The sequence below is a fragment of the Macaca mulatta genome, chromosome X (genome assembly GCF_049350105.2).
Source record: "Macaca mulatta isolate MMU2019108-1 chromosome X, T2T-MMU8v2.0, whole genome shotgun sequence".
NCBI lineage: Eukaryota > Metazoa > Chordata > Mammalia > Primates > Cercopithecidae > Macaca > Macaca mulatta.
In genome coordinates this window covers 96,917,421-96,927,406 of record NC_133426.1, presented here as the reverse complement: position 1 = coordinate 96,927,406, position 9,986 = coordinate 96,917,421, and positions in this window count along the sequence as shown.

Genomic DNA, 9,986 nt, shown 5'->3' with positions numbered 1-9,986 from the left:
CCTTTGTGTCTATATGTACTCAATATTTAGCTCCTACTTATAAGTCAAAATATGTGGTATTAGATATTGTAGTTCTGTGTTAATTTGATGAGAACAATTGCCTATAGCTCCCTTCATATTGATGCAAAGGACTTGATTTTATTTTTTCTTACAGCTACATAGGATTCCATTGTGTATATCTACCACACTTTTTTTATCCATGCCACTGTTGAGGGGTATTTAGGTTAACTCCATGTCTTTGCTATTGTGAATAGTGCTGCAATGAACATATACATGCATGGTTATTTATGGTAGAATGATTTATATTCCTTTGGGTATATATCCAGGAATGGGACTGCTGCATTGAATGGTAGTTCTGTTTTAAGTTCGTTGAGAAATCCTCAGACTTCTTTCAACAGTGGCTGAACTAATTTACATTCTCACCAGCAGTGTTTATGGGTTCTCTTTTCTCCACAATCTCACTAGCACCTTTTTTTTTTTTTAAACTTTGTAGCAATAGCCATTCTGACTAGTGTGAGATTGTAAATTATTGTGGTTTTAATAAGCAATTTGCTAATAATTAGTGACGCTGAGCATTTTTTCATATGCTTTTTGGCCACATGCATGTCTTCTTTTGAGAACTGTCTGTTCAAATCTTTTGCCCAATTTTTAACAATGGGATTGTTTGATTTTTGCTTGTTGATTTGTTTAAGTTACTTATAGATTCTGGATATTAGACCTTTGTTGGATGCATAGTTTGCAAATATTTTTTTCTCATTCTGTAGGTTGTCTATTTACTCTGTTGATAGTTTCTTTTGCTGTGCAGAAGCTCTAAAGAACTTCAATTAGGTCTCATTTGTCAATTTTTGCTTTTGTAACAATTGCTTTTGCAGTCTCTGGCATAACATCAATTTTATTGACTACATAAATATTCTTTTAATGTTTGATGCCAACAAATCTGTAAGAACATGTATTAAAGTTTTTATGTATCTTGTTTTTTCTTTTATCTATTTAAACAAGGTTCTATGCTATTCCTATTTCTCTAAGATTTTGCTACTTGAAGACCTTCTCAGAAAGTTGCAACACAAAGCCGAAGTTAGTTTTGTTTTCTTGTTTTTTAATGGCTTATGCCTTTCTCCTTTTAACTTGTTCCTTTCCTTGGAACTTAAAAATAGTATTTTCTTCAAAGCAATAGCAGCTCATCTTCTTCGTCTTGCAAAAATTATTTTTTTTTCTTTTCTTTGTTCTTCCTTAGCTATAGGTTCTGGTTCATTTCTATTTTTTTCTCATAACTTATTCTTAATTAATTAATTCATTGTTAGTCTTTTATTTCCCCTTCATCATTGCTTAAAGCATGTTTTGCTAAAACTCTCTTACGCTGTTTTCTGTATTATTTTACAGACTCAATAATTTTTCTCACATTCCTTTAGTCAAATGCTGCTAGCTCGGTTATGTCAGATTCCCTTTCTTCTTTGTTTTTCAGTATTGGCTCAGTTGTGATAACATTGTTTTTGTTGTATGACCTTATCTTTGGCAAATGTCATAAATACTTCATTTCTTATAATGAATTGTACAATCCATATTATCTCAGAAAGCCGTCCTTAAATAAAAATTGTTCAAGATGACATTCTGCATTTTAATTACTTCTTAAACTACCTCACAGCACATGTGTACCAGCCCTATTGTCAAGCAAATGTATCTTTGTTCCTGTGATGGTTAATTGTATTCATCAACTTGACTGTGTTATTGAACATCCAGATAGCTAGTAAAATATTATTTTTGTGTATGTTTGTGAAGCTGTTTCCAGAAGAGACTGGCATTTGAGTGAGTATGCTGAATAAAGATGATCCACCATTACCAATTTGAATGGACATCTTCTAGTGCACTGAGGCTCAAATAGAATAAAAAGGTGGAAGAAGAGTGAGTTTACTCTCATTTTCCTTGAGCTGGAATAGCCATCTTCTGCTGCTCTTGGACATTGAAACTGCTGGTTCTTGGACCTTCAGACTCTGGGACTTATATTAGTGCTGCCTCTTCTTGGTTCTCAGGCCTTTGGCCTTGGACTGAGAGTTGTATTATCTGCTCCCCTTGTTCTCATACCTTTGGACTCAGACTAAATTATACTGTTGGCTTTTCTGATTCTCTAGCTTGAAGATGGCAGAGAGGAAATTCTTGGCTTCCGTAATCATAGGAGCCAGTTCTCACAATAAATCCCCTCTTATATGTATGTATGTATGTATGTATTCTACTGTTTCTGTTTCTCTGGAGAACTCTGACTAATACAATCCCTATATGAAAAATATCTGACAATTTAACACAATCCTACTTGTGGAGCATTCTTTGTAAATAACTGTATTGTTCAGCCCAAATTTCCTTTCTCATTTATGGATTTATGGGATGACCACATTTCTGAATAAAATGTATCTTAGACGCACTTAGTAGAACCGCCAGCTATGATTTTCAAATGTTGTGGGTTATCTTTTTTTGATGCGTTTTCAAGTGTCAGTCTCATTTCTGTACACGAATTGACAATCATGTTAGTTATGTACTCATAAAAATTAAAATGACAACAAATAGAACTCTTCAATAAAACTAATTATATAGGAAATCAGCATAATTCAACCTATATGTAATAAACATAATACACTTATTTATAAATTAGATTTCCAACACATACTTTCTCTCTGTGTATCTACTTTTAATCATGTGTAAAATATAACTTTACTGCAAAGACTTCACAAAGCCATGCCTAACCTTATTCTACCACAACTCCCTCAATACACTTATTTTCATTTAATGTGCAGAAAGCAAAACAAAAATACCACCATTGACTCTTTTCTTCTCCCTTTTATCTCCCGATGTCCTTTATTTAACCTCTCTTTTTAAACCTCTTTTATTTAATTCTGCTCCAAATCTTACATTGATTTATGTGGTTTCCTTTATAGATTCCTTTTGTAGCTGGTGAATGACACTAAATATCGGCCTCAAATATGAAATATTAATATGTTATTAAATAACATCAGAGGAATAGCACTTTTCTGTCCTGTGTTATTCAAGCCTCTACAAGGAAATCACTTCTATTCCCTGAACTGCCTTTAGGGCAGTTCTATATAACATGTGCACACTTGCTCAATACTTGCTCACAGCTTCCATCTCCTGCACTGCTTGTGCCTCTTTACAACTCAAGCAGTCCTAATGGATGTTTTTCCCATTTCTCAACATAGATAATGTTAGCTTAACTTACAGCAGTCCTACACTCTGCCTAGATGTCATATGAGTAGTCACTTCTATCAGGCATAATGCATCTACCTCTACCAAGTATAATTAATTAGTTAAGTTGTCTCAACTTTTTGAAAAAAAAACTAAAGCTCTGGTTCTCTCCATGAAAGTGACTGATTGTAAGGACACAGTGAAAAATAAAGAAAACACTAATTGGGAATCTGTTGGTGGGCAATCTGAAATATTCCAGAAATGGTAAATGTGATTGGCTCAAGAGAGTAGTCACCATTGATTGAGTACCAATATAGTGACTTATTTGGATTCAGGCATCTGTCCTTTACAATATTTAAAGTAGTTGTTGAAATTAAGACTTTAGAAAACTACTAAATGTTTAATCATTACCAAAATATCACTTCAAGTGAACCAAATCAAGGACTCCTGCATATAGAATTGAGACAAATGTATACAACTGATGGAACTTTTATCAGTTGTTTCAGCATATTCTTTTTTAATTTTTAATTTTTGTGGAACTTAATTACCTCACATTAATAATGTCAAGTTTCTTGCTTAGTATATCCTTCATATCCTCAAAGAAATCAAACTGATACTATATAGAAAGTCAGAGACATTATATCACAATAGTTATGTGTCAGTGGCCTTTTACATTTTTCTATAGATTATCTTCTATAAAAGCCTTTAAAAGCAATACATTGAATCATTCTTCTGGGAGCAAACTGTAAACTTCTTAAGAGGAGTTCTTAATCTGAAGAAATTCAGTAATTTGCCAATGTGATTGTAAAAAATATTGTATTTCTTCACTAATCTGAACATCAGTATTTTCCTCTATGATGGATGTAAGCAACAAATCCCAGCAAAATTAGTTGTCCTATGACTTTATTACCTATAGAAACCATGAGTATTTTTACATCATATTAATCTTGTTGCATGAAAGATCGTGAAATATCATTTACACTTATCACTACTCCAAATTGATGTTAGCTAGCATATCTTGTTAATTAATGGGATAACACAAATAATATATATTCTTATATCAAAATTATATCACTAATTTGTTTAAAAAATATTTCCATAACTATATTCCCACATAATTTGTTTTCTTCATAAATCTGTGTATTTTATTTTATCTATTTTAATGTGTGAAACCCAAATATCTGAGACAGGTCTCAGTTAATTTAGAAACTTTATTTTGCCAAGGTTGAGGATGTGTACCCATGACACAGTCTCATGAGGTCCTGACAACACTAGCCCAAGGTAGTCAGTTTTGTTCTATACATTATAGGGGGACATGAGACATCAATCAACGTATGTAAGATGAACATTGGTTTGGTCAAAAACTGCAGGACAACTTGAAGCAAAGGAGGGAAACTCAAATCAGAGATGGGGCTTCAAGCTCATAGGTAGATAAGAAAAAAATTGCTGCATTTTGTTTTAGTCTCTGATTACCTGTTCAAAGGTGGCAATCAGTTATGCATTTATCTCAGTGAGCAGAGGGGTGACTTTGAATAGAGAGGCAAGTTTGCCCTAAGCAGTTTCCAGCTTGACTTTTCACTTCAGCTTAGTGATTTGGGGGCCCCAAGATTTAATTTCCTTTCACATTCCCCCACTCCTTTTCATTTTAAAAACCTTTTGGAGAAAGCATTTTATAAGAAAAGAGTCTCTGGACTCAGATTTTATCTTATCTCTCATGGCTAATGTGTTTATTCCTAGACAGGTAGGTCCCAAGTTATTAGGAAAGCTCATTTTTAGCAGGTTCAGAAGTCTCATGTCCTTTGAAGATAAAACAAGAGGAGGTAGGGAGAAAAGCAACCACAAACGAAAGAACAATCCTGGAAAATCAGTATAGGCCACATTACTCTGAAGTTCATACATCAGTAGGAAGGTATGAAAGTGGGTTATGTATGTAAATAGGTTGCTGTTATTTTCTTCTGAAGTTACGTTTTCTAGCTTCAGTTTTCAGGGCTTTCAGAAAGCATAGCTTAGTTTTCAGTGATTCTAAAATAGGAAAAATGGGGGAAAGAAGAAAGAAATAATTGAAAACATTATTATGAAGACTTGTAGCCAAGAATAGTTAGCATTCAGTCCAAACTGTAGAAAGTAATAAAAATTGAAAAACAGTAGGCAATACTTGAATCTAAAAACAGGTATACTATAACTTTTGAAACATAATTTTTCTCTTTCCAGTGTTTCATTTTTACTAAAGAAAAATCACGGTAGTACTGATTTGCTGTATTATACTAGGCTTGATTATTTGCATACAGTGCAGCAATAATAATTATTTTTATATAGGCTTTTAAACTGGCTTTGATGGAACTTTGTTCTATAGAACAATCTCAGATGAGACTTTTTTAAGGCCAAGTCCAGTCATGGATTTTTACAGTCAAATATCTATGACTTGGGTGAATTCCTCTACTCTTGAGGTTCCAAGATAAAGTGGGGTATCCAGGGCCTGTTAGAAAGTGACATTCTTTACTTACCACAAGTCATTAACCCTGTACAGGAACTGTGTAAAAAAAAGGTATGAGGACAGTTTTCCCAAGAGGTTTTATTTGCTCCATAAGTCAAATTCAATTCCTTAAAGGAGAATGCACCATTTCAGTCAAAGCCTTGGTAAAATAATCAATTTTTTCAACTGTGGCCTGTTATAAATAAAAGCAGATTCTTACTGCACTTATTCAAATAACTGTATTGCCATAAGTTAAGAATACTCATGAAAAGTTTCCAAATTTTGGAGAAGTCACATAGAGAGAAACAAATATGTTCTAACTTTTGTTCATAAGAGTATATTAAATAATTAAAATCTGTCAATAGCTCCAAAGAAAAATTACTTTGACTCTGAAAAAACAAAACCAACTATCAGCAACATTTCAAACAAAAAGTCAAAAACATTACTTCAGTCTTCTATTAGTTCAATCCATGTAATTTCCGTTCTGCTTGATATTCATGAACATTTCAGTTCTCCTGTGTCCTGAAAGTTTTTATTCTATTCTGATGTCACAATCTCCAAAGTTATCAGAAACCTACTTCAAGAGCATCTGTTAGAGTTTATAGCTGATTATATAACCACTCTTTAAAGAGAACCAAAGTAAGATAACAATTGCCCATTTGCCCATGCATGATAAAAAGTTTTAGGGCAGCCATAGAGAAAGACACAATTGACAAGGAAATTTGTTATATCTGAGGCACACAATAATTTAACACAACAATTATAATTATTACTGATAATGTTTAGTCATATGAGAATTACAGGAGTTTAACATAATTTGGGAACACATACCAATAACGTATTTATACAAATACAGCCAAAAGGAAAACAAACACCATTTTGTATTTGACAATGTTTCCTGTATAATTTTTATACCAAGTAAGCCAAAAGTATGTCACTTTTGGGCTTTAGGGAAACTAATATCTTAAAAGATTAATTTGGTCAGAAAAGACATAGTTTATAATTTTGTTTTGGAAAGTTTGTCAAATATCAAAGGTTTAAAACACTTGATATCGCAGGTTATTTTAAAATAAGATAATAATTTCACAAGTGATAACTCAATAGCTTTTTTAAAAAGGCAAAACTTTTCTTCCTTGAGAGATGAGACTTAATTAAAAAAAAAACAAAACAGTAAGCCCTAATGAAAAAAAGCATAAAGTCAATTAAATTTGTTTTTCAAAATGTATAGACAATCTATAAAATTTTAATCTTGACCTTAAGATAAAACTTCCATAAGCCTTTTATAATCTTTATTAAAAAGTTGGTTAAGGCTTTAAGAAAACTTTGTTAATCTGACACAGGGGCCATATGCTGGTCTTGCATTAGTGTGCCTTTGACATTCATGATTGATTTATAGAGAAACTGAACTTATTTTATCTCTCAAAACAAGCCCCTACAATCTAACATGCCCACCCCTTCCAAGATAGTCCTTGGAACTTGAGGAGTTGCATAGCTTTAATTTTTGGCCTTGTGTCTCAGAAATGCAGTATATTTTGATCAACATCTTCTACCAGCCCTGATGATGAGGTTTCAATTGCCGTCAGTGTTTAAGATTCAGCAGGACTTAATGTCTTTTTTAGACCCAGGAGTCAAAGCATTGTAACTCAGTGTCACAAGGACTTTAAAAGACCATACAGAAAAATAAATGAATGTAATAACTGTAATTTTATTTTAAAAAATTTTAATCTCAGTTGTTTTTCCAAAGCAAAGCAAAACTTAATAATAATGACATAGGACTTGTTTCAATAAACTGTAAAATCTGTTAGGCCAGTTACCAAAAGGCAGAAGAAAAGACCTTCTGCATTGCACAGAATATTATGCTGGAAAAATATTTTCTTTATACCTTTAAGAAAATATCGTTAGTATCAGCCCACAAGAAACAGAACTTGAGGAAAAAACTTCCATGAGCTGAAAAATTAGTTGGAGGGTATTACGATTTCTCACCCTTTAAAAGGCGAGAGAAAACTGAAAACGACGAGATGAAATAAAAGCTGAACTTCGAGTTACAACAATTATAATTTGTCATAATTTATTAAAAATAAATCAATCCCTTAAGAAAATTGTATTGCTCTAACCAATTGTTTTGTGTATGTGTTTTTTTACATCAAGCCCAATCACTAGAAAGACCATCATAATTACTCTTTAATCATAGACAACTTGATTATATGAAAGATTTTGTATTTTTTTATATAAATCCTCCTATTTTGAGTTACAGATACTGCTCATGCATGCTTGGACTTTCTGGTTTGTCCTGAATATCTCTCTTTCTTAAACAACCAGCAATTTTATTCTAATACTAAATTTACTATACAAGATTCTTTCTCATATAAAATTATTTCTTTTTAAGGTTCCTTATCAAAAGAAAAAATACCCTATTTCTCTATTTTTATAAGTTTTTTTTTTTTTTTTTTTTTTTTTTTTTTGAGACGGAGTCTCGCTCTGTCGCCCAGGCTGGAGTGCAGTGGCCAGATCTCAGCTCACTACAAGCTCCGCCTCCCGGGTTTAAGTCATTCTCCTGCCTCAGCCTCCCGAGTAGCTGGGACTACAGGCGCCCGCCACCTCGCCCGGCTGGTTTTTTGTACTTTTTTAGTAGAGACGGGATTTCACCGGGTTAGCCAGGACGGTCTCGATCTCCTGACCTCGTGATCCGCCCGTCTCGGCCTCCCAAAGTGCTGGGATTACAGGCTTGAGCCACCGCGCCCGGCCTATAAGTTTTTTTATATCTCTACTGTCTCCTGGTTCCTTTTACCTTAATTTATCTATAACCTTTAAATAAGCTTTGAATTAGAAAAAAAAAATTGCTCACATTTTATAAAGAGACACACTTTTTTTAGAAAAAAATATTTTTCTGCAAATATATTATTATTGGAAAATACACAAATAATGAAATACCTAACATTTAATTTAATGGAGCTTTTGATCCTAAATTGTGATCAGTTTGTCTACAAGTATTCATCCTATTACATTTACCTAATTACTTTAATTGTTTATCTAAATTATTAATGAAAGCTGAACTTATGAAACTGCCATTGCAAAATTACAACTGAGATATCTGACTTCCAACCTTCAAGCTATCCTTGTTCATTCCTGCATATATGCCAAACTAACTTTGGGAGAAACTTAGTATATATTTTACCTTTGAAACAAAGATGATAACAGTCCATTCCAAAAACAAACCTTAGTGCCTGTGGACTAGACTGCCTAAAGTCACAGAAGTAGAAGTTATAGTAATCTTACTAAATTCAAGATGCAGCTATTTTCATTAAACCAATATCAATGTGTTACTTATTAAATATTGCACAAGCAAAAATCATTCTGTTTTGGGCCTGGTTTATAGTTTTTTATAACCCTTATTTCAAATTTTAACACTTTACAGTATTTGGCAGAGACAAATATAAAAATGCTTGATTAAAAACTGCAAACAAAAATGCATGCTAGCCATTAAGACATTTCTAATATTATTTTAATAATAATTTTAAACCTAGCTTGTTTCTTAAAGATTTTACTTGTTATGTAAACTCGACAAAGCATTTGACTAGTATTTTCTTTTTTCCTGACAAAGTATTTGATTCAAGTGATTTTATTTCCTTATGTCAATTAATTAATTAGAGCTCTTTATATATTTTCAGTAATAAAACATTGGGTAAAAAACATGTACATACATAGACATATTAGGCATATCAATAGAAGTACATCTTAAAGACTCATAATTTTTTTTTCCTTATCTTAGACTTTTAAATTTTTGATAAATAGTTTCAAAACCTTAGATAATTTTCAGCTAAATACCCTTAAATTTGCATATTAAAAGGAACATCTAAGTGAAAATCAAATAGCAAAATTTACATCTTAAGGTACAGAGAGAAAAGTTTGGTGTGCTGGAGGGAAATTAAAATGGACTTAATTGCCAATTGAACATAAAATTATAGAAATTATAAATGCCTTTTAAATATATACACACATCCATATACACACACATACAAAGATCCTATAACTTTTACTTCAGAACTGTAGCCATGAGATAAATACTTATTAATCAGCAACTTGCAAACAAAATAAAAAGGAAAAAAAGAAAACCTATTAAACCCAAACAGCAGTTTTTATAATAACAGAAAAATAGCAGTTTTAATGCAAGAAGAAAAAAAATAATAGAGTAAAAGAGGACTTGGGAACTCTGTGTCTGCAGGTCATCCTTAGGGCTCTTTTTCCTTAATGTAAATGTTCATAAAGAACATATTACTTCTATTTTACATAAGCTCTGGCAAGTAGAGGTGCCATAAAACCTACA